General features: G+C 42.3%; 1 protein-coding gene across 1 annotated transcript in view; it reads right to left on the bottom strand.

Annotated features, from left to right (window-relative positions):
* Nucleotides 1–17,706, bottom strand: part of ANAPC1 (anaphase promoting complex subunit 1) — a 3,613,296-nt gene that overhangs the window by 2,789,489 nt on the left and 806,101 nt on the right. The gene's annotated exons all lie outside the window — the stretch shown is intronic.

Raw genomic sequence — 17,706 nt, 5'->3', positions numbered from 1 at the left:
AAAAGACTGGGGCTCAAACAGGAACAGTGGTTCCAGTGTCACTATACAGTCGCTCCCAGAAGAAAGGTCAGGGGGAAGGAGGGGGGTGAAAATAGACAACGCAGATGCATGGTTATGGGAGTACATAACTTTTATATCGGATGTTGTCATTTTCATTCATTCCTCAACTGATGGGACAGAATCTCCAGCTACAAGAACCTTGGGTACCCCTCATGGAAGGATATTGTGGAGTACAGCATAATCAAAGGCAGCCCTATTCCTGGAGATGAAATCCAAACTTGTCACGAGCAATAAAGGTATGGGCACTGGATCAAGTGGCTGCAGCACAAACATCATTAATAGAATGTCTGGACCAAAAAATAGGTGAAGTAGCCATGAATCTAGTGGAGTTAGCTTTTGGAGGGCTGGACAAAGACAAACCTCACTGACTGTAAATAAACAATATGCAATTTCTAAACCACTTTGTTAAAGTAACTTTGGAAACTGGTTTCCCCAACCTGTTCGGGGATAAAGGAGATGAACAACTTATCTGTTTTTCTAAAACATTTTCTGCTAAGGCAATCACAACAGAGCTGTCTGTGCACATCAAAAAGATAAAGCATGTGTTCACCTTTGTTGGAAAAATATGGGAAGAAAAGAGGCAAGTTGATGACTTGACTGACGTTCATCTCTGAGGCTACAGTGGGCAGAAAGGAAGGATTAGTACATAATGGGACTATCTTTGTTTAAAACCACGAAAGGGGATTTTGAGGAGAGTGTTGGAGTTCAGAAATTCACCTTGATGAATTAATGGCCACTTGCTACAAAAGATCTTTTCCAAGAAAAAAACTTGAGATCAGACTTGGCCAAAGGCTCGAAAGGAGTCTGAGTCGAGTTCTGCAGTAGAAGCATAAGATCCCAGGATGGAGTAGGGTCTTTAACTGAAGATCTAAGCAAAAAGTACCTTTAAAGAATGCTTTGCACAGTTTGGAAGAAGCTAGGGGGAAAGTATTATTGCCAGTAAGATAATTGAAAATGGCAGCTAAATGAACTTTGACAGTGGAAAAACCTCCTCCTTCAAAAATTGAAGCAAAGAAATCTATGACAGCAGGAATAGGCACAGTAAAAGGGTCCACGTTTCTGTGATGGGCGCAATGAGAAAATCTTTTCCATTTACTCTTGTAAATTTTTCTAGTGGAGTCCTTCTGGGATGATGGCAGTACCTGTGGAAAGGGGAGAAAAGTCTGGGCTGTCTAACTATTAATGGAATTGGAGAAATCATCTGGTCAACTTGAGGTCTACAATGTTCAGATGCGTCATTCCTGATGGATGAGAGACAAGACCTGGACTGGAGCCCAAAATCCAGGGTAGACGTAGAAGATGAGACCACAGAAAGGAAAACCACACCTGATGAGACCAAAAAGGGGCAATGAGGATAACCTTACACTTCAACCGAAGTATTTTCTGAAGAAACTTGGGGATTAGAGGTAAGAGGGAATAAGCGTAAAGGAGACCAGAGGGCCACATGTGAACTACAGCATCTCTTAGGGTAAAGAACCTGATGCACATACTGTTGTGGACAAAGGCAACCAGACTGCAGCAAGGTTGACCTCATTGACAGAAAATATTCTCTGCCACCAACTGGTTGAGAAACCACTCATGAAGCATTAGAATGTACCTGCTGAGTTTTTCTGCTAGTATGCTGGATTTCCCCAGGATGTGTGTTGCCATATGAAAGCGGTTGGAGAAGACTGCTCACTGCCACACACTCACTGCCTCTTGACAAAGGGATAGGACTGGGTTCCCCCTGTTTATTGTTGCACCAAACTACCACTATATTGTCTGGATAGCAAATGTCCTCGGAGGAAGGGCGTCCTGAAAGGCCTGTAAAGCTAGGAGGACTGCCCTCATCTCCAGAACACTGATACATAGCTTGGTCGCTTCTGGGTACCACATGCCTTGGACCATCCACCCCACCCCAAATGGGAGGCATTCATGGTCGCTGTGGCTACTAAGGGTGGAAACACAAATAATCATCCCTGACAAACCTTGTTGGACTGCACCCACCAAAGCAGGGAATTCCTGCAAACCCAAAAAAAATTTATCACAGAGGACAGAGGCTGTAGAAGAACTAACCATCGAATAGCTACAGTCCACTAAAGAAAATACATATGAAATCAAGCCATTGAGACCAAGATAATAGCAGCCATTGATCCTAAACCCTGAAGAACAAGTTTTGTTGGGGGAGAAGGGTGTGAAAGAATATGTCTTATCTGCAATCTCATGGACTGCACACCATTTGACAGAAGAAATGCCAATTGACTGGTGGTGTCCAAACAAGCTCCTGTAAACCCCAAGACTTGAACAGGTTGTAGATGGGACTTGGCATAACTGACTGTGATTCCTAAAGACTGACATAACTGGAATAAGTAGTTCCTGGTCTTCCCAAGGAGATGTTTGCTTTTGGCTGTGAGGTGCCAGTAATCTAAGTAAGGAAACACTCTGAATTTGTGTAGTCTCCGATGAGCTGCAACCACTGCCATACGCTTAATGAACTCCCTGGGAGGTCGTGGTAACACCAAAGGGAAGGGCTCTAAACTGGTAATGACTGGCCCTCAGCCAAAGTGTAGACATCTGTGGAAGTGTCTGTTCATTTTGATGTGATAGTACGCTTCCTGGAGATCGATGGAGCACATCCAATCATCCTTCTGTAGAAAAGGCACAATGGACTAAACCGTGATCATCCAGAACTTGGAGTTCTTCACAAATGAATTGCAACTGCTTAAGTACAAAAACAGGTGTCAGGTCCTCTGTTTTCTTTGGCACTAAAAAGAACATTGAATACATTCCGAATCCTCTCTGGTCTTGTGGGACCTCAAATGAATCTTATCTAGCAGCTTTTGAATATCTAAGGCTGCTAACTCCCACTAAGTGGGTGGAATGTCAGGGAGCCTTTGTCTGGTAGAATGGTGAGATTTGCAAAAAAGAAATGAAATAGTCTCTGGATATAACATTTTGCACTCAGGTGTAATTTGTTATTGATGCTCAGACTTCTGGGTGCAAAAACAAGAGCCCCCCCGACTGCCTCCAAAGTAGAGCAGTCAACAACCCTTCAGCAGCACTGGAAGGGTTATCCGAGAAAGAATCTCAAAACCCTTGGTTTTGCAGACCACCTTTGCCGTGATGGATGGTGCCTTCCCCTGGAACTTCCCCCTCTAATGCAACACATAGATGGGCTGGACTAGAAACACAAACTCCTCCTGGGAAGGGGAAATCAGAAGACCATCCACCTTTCTAGCCAAGGATCTCTAGAAAGTCTCCTAAGGAGACATGTTCTGGTGCAGACCTTGGGGACCCCGAAGTTAATGTCTTTAGTTAAAGGGGAATCTATGTGCCTCCTTTTGCACAAACTCTTCCATGGGACCTTGTCAGTGGGATGACCTGGAAAAGCATCGGAAGAAAGGTGCAGTTCCTGCAGAGGAACTGCCTGGAAGCTTGAACGGGCTTGGCTGTCCCTGCAAATAGGCTGATGAGGCTCAGAACTCCAATCAAAAGGAGGTAGAGGGGTGGAATCCAATGAGAGAATGCCCTCTCCGCCACCTCAAAGGCAGAAGGATTGGAAGAAGCTGTTGCTGGCCTCACGAAAGCCAAAATTTCAACCACTGACAAGTGCAGACTCGCCCTGGGCTCCTGCCATGAGGAACGAGTTGGACCAGAGACATCTACTTTGGCCCAGAGACTCATTCTGCTCTAGGGGATCAGCACCAAAGGAGTCAGGGTCGGAGTCCAAGACCTAGCTGTCATTGGATCAGATGCATTGATTCTTGGAATCCAGATCCAAGGGCTCTAAAATAGCTAGACAGATCAGAGAAGGGGATTCAAGTGGAAGAGAAACAGGTTGGAGGATCATGGATACGATGGGAGACTGAGGCGATAATACCCCCATCTGAATCTGAGTCCTGATGGAACTTCCTCATCATCCTATCCACATATGCTTCAGACAGACTCCAGGAGGACCAGATAGAGGATGATGTAGAAGGGGGACATGACATTCTCTTTGGAGTCTCTTGTAAGAAGGGTGATTGGAATCATGGGGAAATAGGCTCTAGTGAAAACCGAGAGCTCTCAGTCTTGAGAGATTTTAGTGTCCTCATCATCGGATCCAAAGGTGTCAGATCCTTTCTTTTCACTAATTTAGCTGGTGGCTCCACAGCTGGAGCAGGTTTCAGAGAATGGACAGGACAGCATTTTCTGTTCTCCCTGGATTTTTGTTTCTTTGCGGTGGTTTGAGCTACTGAAACAGAAGCAGTACTGAAGAAGCAGACAAAGGAAGCAAACCTTTTAAAACTAGTTTATTGTGGCAATCACTCAAGGATCAGGAACTGAAACCCACACAAATCTGACAAGAGGTTTCAAGGTGGGCCACTACTAAACAATCCAAGCACTCCCTGTGGGCATGAGAATTGGGTATGTTACGTCCCCGGGAAGTGCACTTTTTAAAAGTCTGATGGCTTTTTAGCCATATTAACAAAAAAGGAAGAAATATCAGAAAGAAAGAATAATTTTTTAATAGAAAATATAAAGGAAGATGAAATACAGCAATGGTACATCGAAAATACCCCAAGAATGGATAGAAAACTTTAAGGAAAGAAAAGGGAATTATCAATGATGGTAAAAATAGTACCCTGAAAAAAAAAACGTAGGAAAACTTTGAAGCTTAACGCAGAAAAATCTGATAATTATATTTCACCCTTATAGGTTCACTTTCTTGTTTAAAGAAGAAATATACAGAGAAATTTAAAAGATTTCTATAAACACCACTAAAGCTAGAGACAGATCCACATCTGAAGCGTAGAAACAGCAAATGTGATCTGGGGTATTACAGGGCTTTGACATTATGGGTAAAAGCAGGAGCTCAACAGTCAGATCCGAAAGTGTAAGTAAATGCATTTGAGCTGGATTAGAGGACAGATATGAGACCCATCAGTTGAGGAATGAATGAAAATGACATCAGATCCTTCAATTCAAAGGACAACATAATATAAAAACATGGTGAAGTCACAAAATAATTTTCTTTCACTATGTGGCAATATCAGTGGAGCAGAATCAGCTTTCATATGACCTACCTGGTTTTAACTAAGGCCACTGACACTAGTAATTAAAAACATGCAAAATAAACTTATCCAAGAAAGGGGTTAACAGATTCAAGATCAATACACAAATAAAGGACCAGACACTTTTAAGAATGACCAGGCCAACACAATATGAAGTACTCTGTATTAACACTACTAGCTGTAACTATTGGATAGTGTACTGATCTAAGAAGCTTTTCCTGAAGATAATAATAGGTCTCTATTGCTCCTTGCATTAATACAAATTTGTTTAAGTACCCAGGTTGATACAATCAGTCTTTAGATGGGTCCCTGCTTGCCATTTTTTTTATACAAGCTCTTGTTTTCTGTGACTTTTCCACAGGAAATAAAACTAAGAACTGTAATTAAGAAGCCTACTATGCAGACTAAGGAAGTATCAATGTCTATACAGAAATCATATTATATGTAGCCAAAACCCCTGCAGTCTGTACTTAGTCTAACCCTCATACTTGTCCCTACTCTACTCTAGCCTTAACTTAGTCGCTAGACTTTTGCTCTTTCCTCACCCCTTTGGGACCTTCCACTAAACTCCTTCATCCCTCTGCTTACCTTCTCTACTCTCCCTTTAAAAGTCCTGCAGTTTTTGTATTCTTTTCTTTCTCCCTCTCTACAACTTTAATTTCTGTTAACCTGTAGCAACTACTGTGTCCTCACTGCTTCTTTTTACCTTCACACAGTTCCTCTCTTAGCTTGAACCCTCCTACTCCTCTGCTGCTCTTTAGTTCAGTGATTGATTGTCTAATTTTTTCAGCAGCTCGAGACTCTGGGCTAGTCCCGCTTGGGCTCACGTCGCTCCTCTACCCATCCCCATTCCCACACACACCCCCATGTCATTTATCTTATACTTATCCCTCTGACACACCCATAACCTGACATCACACCCCTTCCTGTCTTCCAAAATAGTCTCTAATTAACCTTCCCTCTCCTCACTCTAACTAGTTATAATAGCATCTCTACTGATTCAATTTCTCCTCACTATCACCAACTCCCCTTACTGGTTCCATCCTCACCCCTTCTCACATTCCTTATTAGTCTAAACACCTTCCTTAAGCAAAACTGCTCAACTCAAATAGCAACTGATTCCTCTTAACTTCCATTAGAACTATCTCATCTTATTCTATTCTTTATCTGCCTCCATTATTTCTCCTGTAATTATTAACCACTTTTCATCCTTATTTAACTCTAGGTATCTATAGCCCTACAAATTCTCAAAACTATATCTTCTCTTAACCGCAGCAGTCTGTTAACATCACCTCATCTATCGTCCCTCTAAATACTCCTCTTCCCAAAACCAGAATTCCTTCCTGCACCATCCATCCATCCTAAAACTAAAATATGATATCTTTGCAGCTATCTACATAAACATACGTTTCACTCCCTCCCTGTCACCCTACTTCTACCTGGTAACATTCATCCAAACCCAGGACCTACTTCAGCCTCACCCTCAAATAATTCTATCCCTCCTAACTAACATGCCCCTACCCTGAAAAAAAACACATCTTATTCTACTCAATAAATATCAGAAGTATACTTAATGAAACTAATGAATTCCATGCTTGGGTTGCTAACCATACTCCTGATGTAACCATCCTAACTGAAACATGGCTGAAACCACATGCCCCAGATACAGACATTCTTCCCCCAGGGGATAATATACTTTGCCTTGATCGCTCTAAGAAAAAAGGGGGGGGGAGTTAACATCATACTCTAACCATCTATCCCTTACTTCTCTTACGGAGCCAATCCTATCTTTCCCTCCAGTAAAAATCCAGACAGATAATTTTAAACTTAATAACTTCTCTACCATCACTGTAGTAGCCATCTATATTCTTCCTGGAAATAATATTCCCCTGCTCGAAAACTCTCTTATCTCACTGAACACTATTCAAATGAAATAATTCTCCTTGGTGATGTAAATATAAATTGGCTAGCAATAAAGGACCCTAACTCTTCCTCTTGCATTAACCTACATAGTTTTACACAATTAGTATCAGAACCTACCCATTATAATAACTCACAAATTCCTAGTACTTTAATTGACTGGACACTTGTATCTTACCCTTTTCTCAAATCATAACCCAGAAACCCTACCCAATTCCCTTGGTGATCACTCTCCAATAAAAGTTACTAGATTCAGTCCCCACTTTACTAGACCACATAGGCACATAACCTGTAATAAACTATCCAACTTGTCCCCTGACACTTTTAAGACCCTTTTCTCCACAATTAACTGGGGTCACCTTAATGAGCTTATTCTGGATGAAGCTGTACAATCATTTAACTCTATCTTCCTTAACATACTAAACTCTCTTGTAACTCTCCGTATTCTCAGAATAAAATCTAAAATATCTCCATGGCTCTCAAAGGCAACCTGCACCCTAATGGGAAAAAGGGACAGGTTGTGGAAAACCTGGATGAGGAATAAACTACCTTCTGACTTGTAAAAGTACAAACTCAGAAACCTGACAAAAACCACATTGCTAGAGATAAAAAGGAATTCTACCATAACCCTCCTATAGCACTAAAATCTAATTCCAGAAGTTTCTGGAACTCAGTCAACCAAATACTGCATTCTGGAAACCCTTCCTCCCCTAATCCTTACCCAGATAGGACATCTGAAGAAACTGCCACTAACTTTAACACCTTCTTCATCGATTCTGTATCAAAAATGATTAATACAAACCCTCTCCCAGCTAATGATTCAAATACCTCTGTCCCACCTCCAATAAAACCCTTTTCTCTTCAACCTGTATCTACTACTTATATCAAACAACTACTCTCCGAATTAAACCCTTGCCCTGCTTCTGCTGATAATATTCCTTCCTACTTTCGACAGCTGGCAGCTGATACTCTTGCCTTTCCTGTATCCATCTTGATTAACCGCTCCATCTCTGAATCTAAAGTTCCATCTATCTAGAAAGAATTTTATACATTACCTATCCACAAAGGAGGTAACTCCCAAGAAATCGCTAATTTTAGACCTGTAGCTATTCTGTCACCCCTTTCTAAACTACTTGAAAAATGCATACACCAGCAAACTCTGCAATACCTAGTACAAGAAAACCTAGTTATTCCTACTCAACATGGTTTCCGTCCAAAACACAGTACTCACACTGCCCTTATCTCCTTTACAAACACAATTTAATACTTATTTTACAGAAACAATACTAGCCCTAGCCAATACAAAACAACTCCAATAGCCATGCCCCAATAACTCCCCATCTCAGTAAACCCTCTTACAACAACCTCAGTCTAATTACACTACAGCCAGTAACAGTAAATACTGTAAAAAAAAAACTACTGCTCAAACTAAAACCAGCTACCTTAGCTGCAGACAAACTACCAGCCGAATTTCTGAAAGTAGCTGCTGATGGAATAGCTTACACAGTAGCAATACTTAAACACATCTATGCCAGAGTGCATAGTACCTGCTATATGGAAAAAATCCCATATAATACTCCTTCACAAAAGGAGGCAACTCGACCAATTTTAGCAACTACCTCCCAATCGCTATTCTATCACCCCTATCCAAAATTCTACAGAGGGTGGTCCATACTCAACTCATGAAATATCCAAAACAGCCAAACTAGAGGCTAAGCTCACTCAACCAAAGACTGGATCAGACAGTCAAGAGGAGAAGGGAAATACTTGCATCACACCAGTCATACACAGACCCATTAAACCAGCACTGGCAAAAAACACACAAATACACGAAAACATACTCGGAGGCTCTAAATAAAAATCTACAAAACCAACAGAGACCTCCAAAGCAAACATCCAAGCAACCTCCACCCCTCCCAACACAAATGATGAAACACATACTTCACAAAACCAGTGTGCCATGCAATCACAGCCCTTAAGGCAAAATAACATACCCAACATACTAGTAATAGTTGACTCTATAGTCAGGCACACTGACATCCCACTCACTAGGCTGAATAAGGAGAAGGTTACTATTAGCTGCCTGTTGGGTGTCTGGATCCGCAACATAAAACAAGCACTCAGGTCACTCCAGAACAAGTACAAATATGACTCTGTCATTGTCCATGTTGGTGTGAATGACCTGAGCTGAACTTCCCTGGACTACATGAAAAGAGACATGGAAGAGCTCTCTGATCATGTAGCCCAGGCCGGTATGACCCTGACCGTGAGCAGCATTCTGCCCTCACCAAGAATGATACCACGGTATAAAGAAAAACATTCTCGATTTCAACACTTGGCTAAGTTTCTGGTGTCATTCAAAGGGGATCCAGTGTCTGTCTGCCTGGGATGACATGCTCGACAAGCCACGCTGCTTCGCTAGAGATGGTTTGCACCTGTCACACTTAGGCTTTCGAATACTTGCCAAGGCTCTTGCCACCCCCATAGTGCCTTTTTTAGGCAAGGCTCAAAAGACAAACCCACCGCCGTAAATAGCACAAGTAACAGAAAACTGAGGGTAATGCTTCAATGCCAGAAGTCTAAACCTCAAAATGCATGCACTCAAGGCACTCCTCAGTATGGAGAAAATCGGTATATGTGCAGTAACAGAAACCTGGTTTAAGGCTCCAGAGAGCACACCAGCACTACCAGGTTACAACTCGTACCAAACATTTTGGCCACAGAACCCAAACAGAAATACTAAAGGCGGGGGCGTATCCATATTCATCAAGGATACCCACACCTCCAGGTTAGTGGCACAGCACGATGCATCAGAGATCATCCACATGCAACTAAAAATGGGCAAAATTGCAATTCAAATTGTAGCTTGCTATAGATCACCCACCATATCCCAGGACCCCCCATTCCGCGTTTCTGGAAACACTGGGAAACATAAAGGTCCTACCAAACACCCTAATAATGGGTGATTTCAATTACCCAAACATTAACTGGGAGAACTACTCAAGTACTAACTCCCTTGCCCAACTTTTCCTAGAATTTATAAACTCAAACACCCTGGTTCAACTGGTCAACACTCCCACCAGAGGTGACAACATATTGGACCTGGTCATTACCAACATGGGCGACCAGTGTTCCACACCAGAGGTCAACCCCTCGCTGGTTAGATCTGACCATAAACAAATCACTTTGGATATCCATATTCCGCCCCCTCCCCTGGACAAGAAAGCCACCATGAAAAACTTTTCAAAAGCAAACTTCACGTTACTTAAGACGGAGGTGGAAAGTTTCAAAGCCCCCATGCTGAAGGATAACACTGTCCAAGCTGCAAAATCCTTTACTAATGCATTCTACAGGCAGCTACAAGAATGCATGGATCGTGCCATTCCAAGCAAAACCAAGACTCACTCCTCCAAGAAAAGGAAACCAGTCTGGTGGACTCCTGCCATAAACAAGCTATACAATAGAAGGAGGAAACTAGTAGAAAAAAGAATAAAATTCTACGAAGGGAAGACATCCCTGATCAGTATCAGCAAGAAACTACGATCCCTCATAAAATCATCCAAGGCGAGCTTTGAAAGAAAAATTGCCAAGGACTCCAAAGATAACCACAAGGCATTCTTTAGCTATGTCAAGAATCTAAGTGGCAATGCTCAGACCTGCTTGGCATTAGTGCAGAATGGCACAAAATACACTGAACGGAACGATATCGCCAACATCCTGGCAGACAGGTTCAGCGCAAACTTCAACCCCATCTCACCCCCAAAAGGACCCATAACCATACCAGAAGAATGTAGAGTCCCTGAATCACAGACACTCAGGTATAAACAGCCCTCTCCAAAGCCAAAAACTCAGCATCAATGGGACCAGACAGTGTCCCAGGCTGCATCCTACACGAGCTCAAAGAAAAAACTAACCCCTCACCTAAACACACTGTTCAACCTCAGCCTCTCCACAGGCTACATACCCATAGAGTGTCGCACAGCAACAGTTATCCCACTCCACAAAGGTGGAGCCACAGCAGATCCTGGGAACTATTGCCCTATAAGCCTGACTAGCTTGGTTTACAAGGCTATGGAGCGCATCATCATGGAACTCACTAACAGAGACACTGGGAACCTCCAAACACTGGACCCTACCCAGTTTGGCTTTAAGAGCAGATCATGCCTCCTAAACCTGGTGGACTTCTTCGAGACCGTTACCAAGGCTATAGACGAAGGAAAGGTGGTACACAGCCTACCTAGACCTCGCTAAGGCCTTCAACACCATTCCACATTCTGGTATTACAGACAAGCTCACCAGCCTGAACATAAACCCCTACGGCACAAGATGGGTTGCCAACTGGCTCATGGACAGAACCCACATGGTGACAGTTGCGGGAGCTAGGTCCGTCCCTAAACCGGTTATAAGTGGTGTTCCCCAGGGCTCAGTCCTAGGACCCCTCCTGTTTGGCATATACTTCTCAGAGGTACAGGCAAGCACAGGAGGACTATGGCTGACCAAGTTCGCAGACAACTGTAAACTAGGGGCTATAATTGACTCTCCGGCTGACACAGACATCCTCCAAAAGGGTCTCACTGAGACGGATACCTGGTGTCAAAATCATAGCCTCAAGCTAAATGCCAAAAAGTGCATAGTCATCCCCTTTGGAAAAAACAAAGTACCCACAAACTACTACATAGGTGGCAGTCCCCTAAATATGGAAGACGTAATAAGGGATCTGGGGACCCAAGTAGATAGTAATCTCACCTTTGATAATCACATTGCCAAAGTGGTTAGAAAATCCTTCTATGTGGCCCATCTAATCACAAAAGGGTTTGCATCCAGATCAAAAGAGGTCATTGTGCCCCCTCTACTCATCACTCATCAGACCCATCTTAGAGAACAATGCCCCATTTGGGTGTACCTTACAAGGCACCTGCACCAGCTGAATAGACCACAGAAGTACCTCACCAAGAGGATCAATGGCCTCAAACAGATGCCCTATGCAGCTCGACTGAAGAAACTCCAGTTGTACTCGGTTGCATACCGCCTACTCAGAGGTGATCTCTGCCTGACATGCAAGACCATGTCCAACCCAGAACTGATGGACATGCTCCACCTAAAGAAAACCTTATCTCCTTGAGCCACACGCTCTAGGGATATCAACCTCACCACAGCAATAAATATGACGTGCTGGAGGGATAGATTCTTGTCCCAGAGACTTCCCATGCTTTGGAACAAGATCCCAATCTACATTAGGCAGAGCTCCTCCCTAACCCTCTTCAAAAGAAACCTTGACGAGTGGATGGGAAACTGAAAGTTTACCTCGGGGATCACTTCAGTAGCTCTGCTGGACAGAGACACAGGGAACTAATCTAAGGGGACGGCGAAAGCCAACACATTCTGGCTAGGCTTATAAATGCCTTTGGGCAGATAGCCTAGTACCCACCTATGAACTACCTTAACACCCACAATCTATTATCAATCACACAACATGGATTTTGCCCCCATCATAATACAACTACAGCCCTCATGTCTTTGACTAATACAGTCAACCAACTTAGAATTTCAGGGCAATTCGGATCCACCATATTTCTCGACCAAAGCATTCAATATGGTAAACCACAACAAACTGATCAATAAGTCCTCTCCTCCCTAAACGTTAGTGCTTCCACTGTCACCTGGTTCCGAAACTACCTATCAGCCAGACAACAGGCTGTTCTGTGGCAATATCACCTTTCCACTCTCCTCCCAATCTCCCTAGCTGTCTCAAGGTTCAATCTTAGTACAACTATTGTTCTCCCTCTTTACCAATAAACTCTACACCTCCGCTTACCAAGCATCTGTGATACAATACACAGATGACTCTACCCTCATATGCTCTGCCCCCACCATAGAGGATCTCGACACCATAACCCAGAACTCATTTCTATCAGTAGAATCCTGACGTACCAATTCTCAACTCCTTCTAAACCCAAATAAAACCAAACTCCTCATCTTCTACCCCTCAAGAATACCTACAACACTCCCAGTTTTCACCCTAGAGTCCAAAAACAAAACGATCACCCCTGTGACACATATCAAACTGCTAGAGGTCGAACAATCTAAAATTTGATATCCACATAGCCCAAACTATCAAAAAAGTTCATAAAAAATTAGGCCTCCTTTACAGAAAAAGATATTTTTAACCAGATCTACAAAAGCTACCACTGCCCAGGCACACCTCCTGTCACCCCTACTCTACGCCACCCATATACTAACCAACCTACACAAATCAGACCTTACTAAACAAGACTCATGTTACAATAAAATAGCCAAATTTGCTACAAACTTCCCCTACAAAACACACTATTGCACAGCCCTTAGACAACTAAATTGGCTAGAACTTCCTCAGCTCCTCCAATACAAGCAACTAACCTTCACCCATAAAAATACTCCATGAACCAGATAAAATCCCAGCCCTTCAAGATCTCATACAATCACACACCACCACTAGAACACTCTGTTCCAGTGACAAACTCCTAGTTAAATCAACCAAAGCTAACAACTCAGCTGGAGAAATCCTTATTCTATAACATTATTCCTAAAATATGGAATAAACTACCACTTCCATCACTTCCAACTGCACCATAGTGCAATTAAAAAAACTTCTATTTACTCACTTAGAAAAATCCTGGCTTTGCTCTTGCTACACATCTAACTATATTCTCCACTTTTTATACACACTCTCTGACTTTTTTTTAGCTCTACACTTTACAGTACTATCCTATTATGCCTTCTTCCTTCCCTCTATATACTTACTCTTTTACCTCAAATAATTTCAGGTTTTCCTCAAAAATATCATACTGTGCTTTCTAATATATATGCTAGTCTAGTTTGTATAATACCATATACTCTTTGATGTACAAATTTTGTTAAAATTGCTAAGGTGTCATCTGTTTCGGTTATTTATATTTGCCGTGGTGGTGCAGCGGTAGCGTTGTCGCCTCACAGCAAGAGGTTCTCCCATTTGATTCTCAGCTGGAGCACTTTGTGTGTGGAGTCTGCATGTCCTCCCCATGGTTGAGTAGCGTTCAAAAGACATGTGTGAATGGGCGTGCCTTCTTTGAAGGCTGGGCGTCTAGCTGGCACCTTGGCACCATAAAAATCTACTGCCAATCATTAGCGGACCGGAGTTTCGCTGTGGCGACCCCTAACTGGGAAAAGCCGAAAGAAAAACAACAACAACTTTCATTGTTGACCTGTACTCTCTAATTTTCTTGTGGTATAATGTTTGTTTTTCATATTGTTGGAGCTTTTCTCCACGGGCCTCTGCTGAAAATGGACCTGTGTCCAGTCGGACTTTTCCGGTAAACAAATGTTAAATAAATAAAAACATTTACCAGGCTCGTGATAACAAACTAGTCTCTTGTTTATTTCTAGACCTTTCCAAAGCCTTTGATACCGTCTCACACTCTCTATTTCTGGCTAAACTGACTAATCTAAATTTCTCCACTGCTACTGTAACTTGGTTTTCTAGCTATCTCTCTGATCGACTACAATCAGTGAAATGGATCCCTGCACCCCCCCCCCCGTAAAAATGGGCATTCCCCAAGGCTCTATACTGGGTCCATTACTATTTAATATCTTCACCAATTTACTCTACACTTCTCGCTCTCAATCATCTCTTGTACAATATGCAGATGATTCTACTGTGATCACTATCTCTGACTCTTCCTCTAGTCTCATCTCTAGTACTACTCAGACTGCCTTTACATCAGTGGAAACTTGGCTCACCAACAACCAACTAATCCTGAATCCCCCAAAAAAAAAAACAAACTCTTACCCTTTCTCCCAAAAGACATCTCAAATATTCTTTCACTATACTGTCTGTCAATAAGACTCCAATAGTACCTGAATCTAGCACCAAACTCTTACGCATCACTATAGACTATCAACTTAAATTTGCCGTGCACATCAACAACTGTATCAGGAAGATCCATCAGGAACTCGACCTTCTACACAGAAACAAAGTTTCTCACTCCTAAAGCTAAAGTAACCCTCTCTCATACCTACCTCCTACCCAGCTTACTGTAAAGTTCTCAAATACTCACTAACCTTAACACCAACCACACTCCTAACAAAACTTACCTCAACCTACAACAAGGTTGCCAGATTCTCTGCTCAACTTACTTATCAAACCCACCACTGTGTCTCAATTAAACTGGCTTGGAACTACCTAACCTGCTTCTTTTCTCTCAGCTTCAGATTATACACTCTGTACTATACCAACCTTCCTATTGCCCTAACATATCCTCCTTTACATCCCACTATTCTGCAACTAGATCACTCCGCAGCTCAGACCACGACCTACTACTTATCTATAAAGTTAGGGCTAATAATGGATGTAATCTATATAGCTATCATCCTACCATCACCTGGAACAAGCTTCCACTTCAAATTCGATTACTAAATCAACCAAAACAATTCAAAGTAGCTGCCAAAGAACACTTAAAAACTCTCTGGTCTTGCCACTGCACTCAACCACCATAAAATGCCCACCCCATCCCTAAACTACTCACTAATCAATCATTAACCTTAACTTTTACCTTCTACACTCTTACTGTTTATTACTTCTCCCCTCCTGGCCTTGCCAACCTCTTTCAATCCATAATTTTCCTATGCTTTGGCTTAATTCTTCTCTTCCTAAATATCCCCTCCATTTATATTGAATTAATACTTTAAGACTGTATGAAAATGTTTCTTTTCTTTCAATGCCTAATCTTAATGATGACTTGTAAATATTTGTTACATGTTATAATGTTGTCAATACTTGTCAAATAATGACTCAGACATCCTTTTGAATTACTTCCTTCTGTAATCATCTATTGTACTTTATAATGACTTGGAGCTTTTCTCACCGGGCCTCCGCTGAAAAGGAGCTATTTCAGCTCAGTCGGACTATTCCCGGTCAACAAATGTAAAATAAATAAGTGCTTTATTTCATCTGCCAGGACCTTCCCTATATGTAGAATTCCTCATATTTTCAATGCCATAACTCCCTCACGTCAAATTAGGTCAGGAGAATAAACTGTGAAAAGAAAAATGGCCATTTGCAAATCATAAATGCTGCCCACCTTTTTTTCATATGTGATCTTTTGTAGTGCTGTTTAAAACATTTTCTTGACTAGGCAGTTCAATATCAGCCATGCTTTTTCAGGAAAACCCAAGAGGCAGTTGCTCAGTTCACAAATGCAGAGTATTTGGATGAAATCAAGAAGTTTTGTACTCACCATAACGTTCGATGTATGTAGTCCATTTCGCCTCACATTCTTACCCATGGGTTCGGAGCCAAATATCGGCTCCGACTCGGCCTATTTTACTAGCTCAAAAGTCTCTGATTGGCTGGGCTGAGAGGGTATCCTATAGTACACTGCTTCGCATCCCCAGATCTAGTTTGCTGCTAACAACTCAGTTACTGCATACATAGCACACATCCATACAAACAAATTTATTCAAAGGGACTCTGCAGGATAAAAATCTAACTTCCAAATCCTCCAGGAAGGGGGGAGGGTAAGTAAGAATGTGAGGCGAGATGGACTACACACATCGAACATTATGGTGAGTGCATAACTTCTTGATGTTATGTAGTCCTATCTCGCCTACATTCTTATCCATGGGACAGCGTTCCTAGCGCCTACAACCTGGGTGGCTCATAGGAAAATACTCCTGAGAACTGTGGAGCCAAATGAAGATCTTCCCCTGGAAACCACGTCCAATTTGTAATGAGAGACAAAGGTGTGAGGAGAAGCCCAAGTGGCCGCAGCACATATATCATCCATCGACAATCTAGCTTGATATGCTGTGGATGTGGAAACCACTCTTGTGGAGTGGGCTTTAGGTGGAAAGGGCAAATTTTTACCTGCTGTCTGATAGATGAAGGAAAGACAGCTGGCGATCCATCTAGAGAGTGTGACTTTGGATACCGGTGAACCAGACCAGTTTTCCGAAAAGGAGACAAAGAGTTTGTCAGATTTCCAGATATCTTTCGTCCGGTGGAGATAGAAGCGTAACTGTCTATGTACATCCAATTGGTGAAATCTGAATTCTGCCTTGTTGGAAAAATTGGGGAAGAAAACTGGCAGCTCAATAGACTGATTTATATTAGACACAGAAGCCACTTTGGGAAGGAATGACGGGTTTGGTCTAAGAGAAACTCTATCTTTATGGAAGATCAAATATGGGGGTTTAATGGATAGGGCTTGAATTTCGGAGAGCCGCCTCGCTGAAGTGATTGCTGTTAAAAATGCTGTTTTCCATGTAAGAAATTTTAACTCACAGGTAGCTGCAGGCTCGAAAGGTGGAAGAGTGAGGGCTTGAAGAACAAAATTGAGGTCCCAGGGCATAACAGGTTGGGATACTGGGGGATGAAGCAATAGGGTACCTTTAAGGAATGCTTTACATAGTCTGTGTGCCATAAGGTTAGGCTCATTGGCCACGTGGAAGTTTGATATAGCCACCAGCTGAACTTTGATGGTGGCTGATGCGGACCCCTGATAGAACAGCATAGAGAAAAATTCCAAAATGGAATCAATTGGAGCCATGTAGGGATCAATGCCTCTAGAATGAGCCCAGATAGAGAACCTTTTCCATTTGCTAAAGTAGATTTTTCTAGTGGATGGTTTATGAGAGGACGACAATATATGGACTACTTCCAGCAAGAAATTATGACATC

This window comes from Protopterus annectens, chromosome 1.part2, assembly GCF_019279795.1.
Source record: "Protopterus annectens isolate FY-2018-M chromosome 1.part2, PAN1.0, whole genome shotgun sequence".
Classification (NCBI taxonomy): domain Eukaryota; kingdom Metazoa; phylum Chordata; order Ceratodontiformes; family Protopteridae; genus Protopterus; species Protopterus annectens.
Note: the sequence above shows the minus strand (reverse complement) of the source record. Positions and strands in the feature narration are given on the sequence as shown.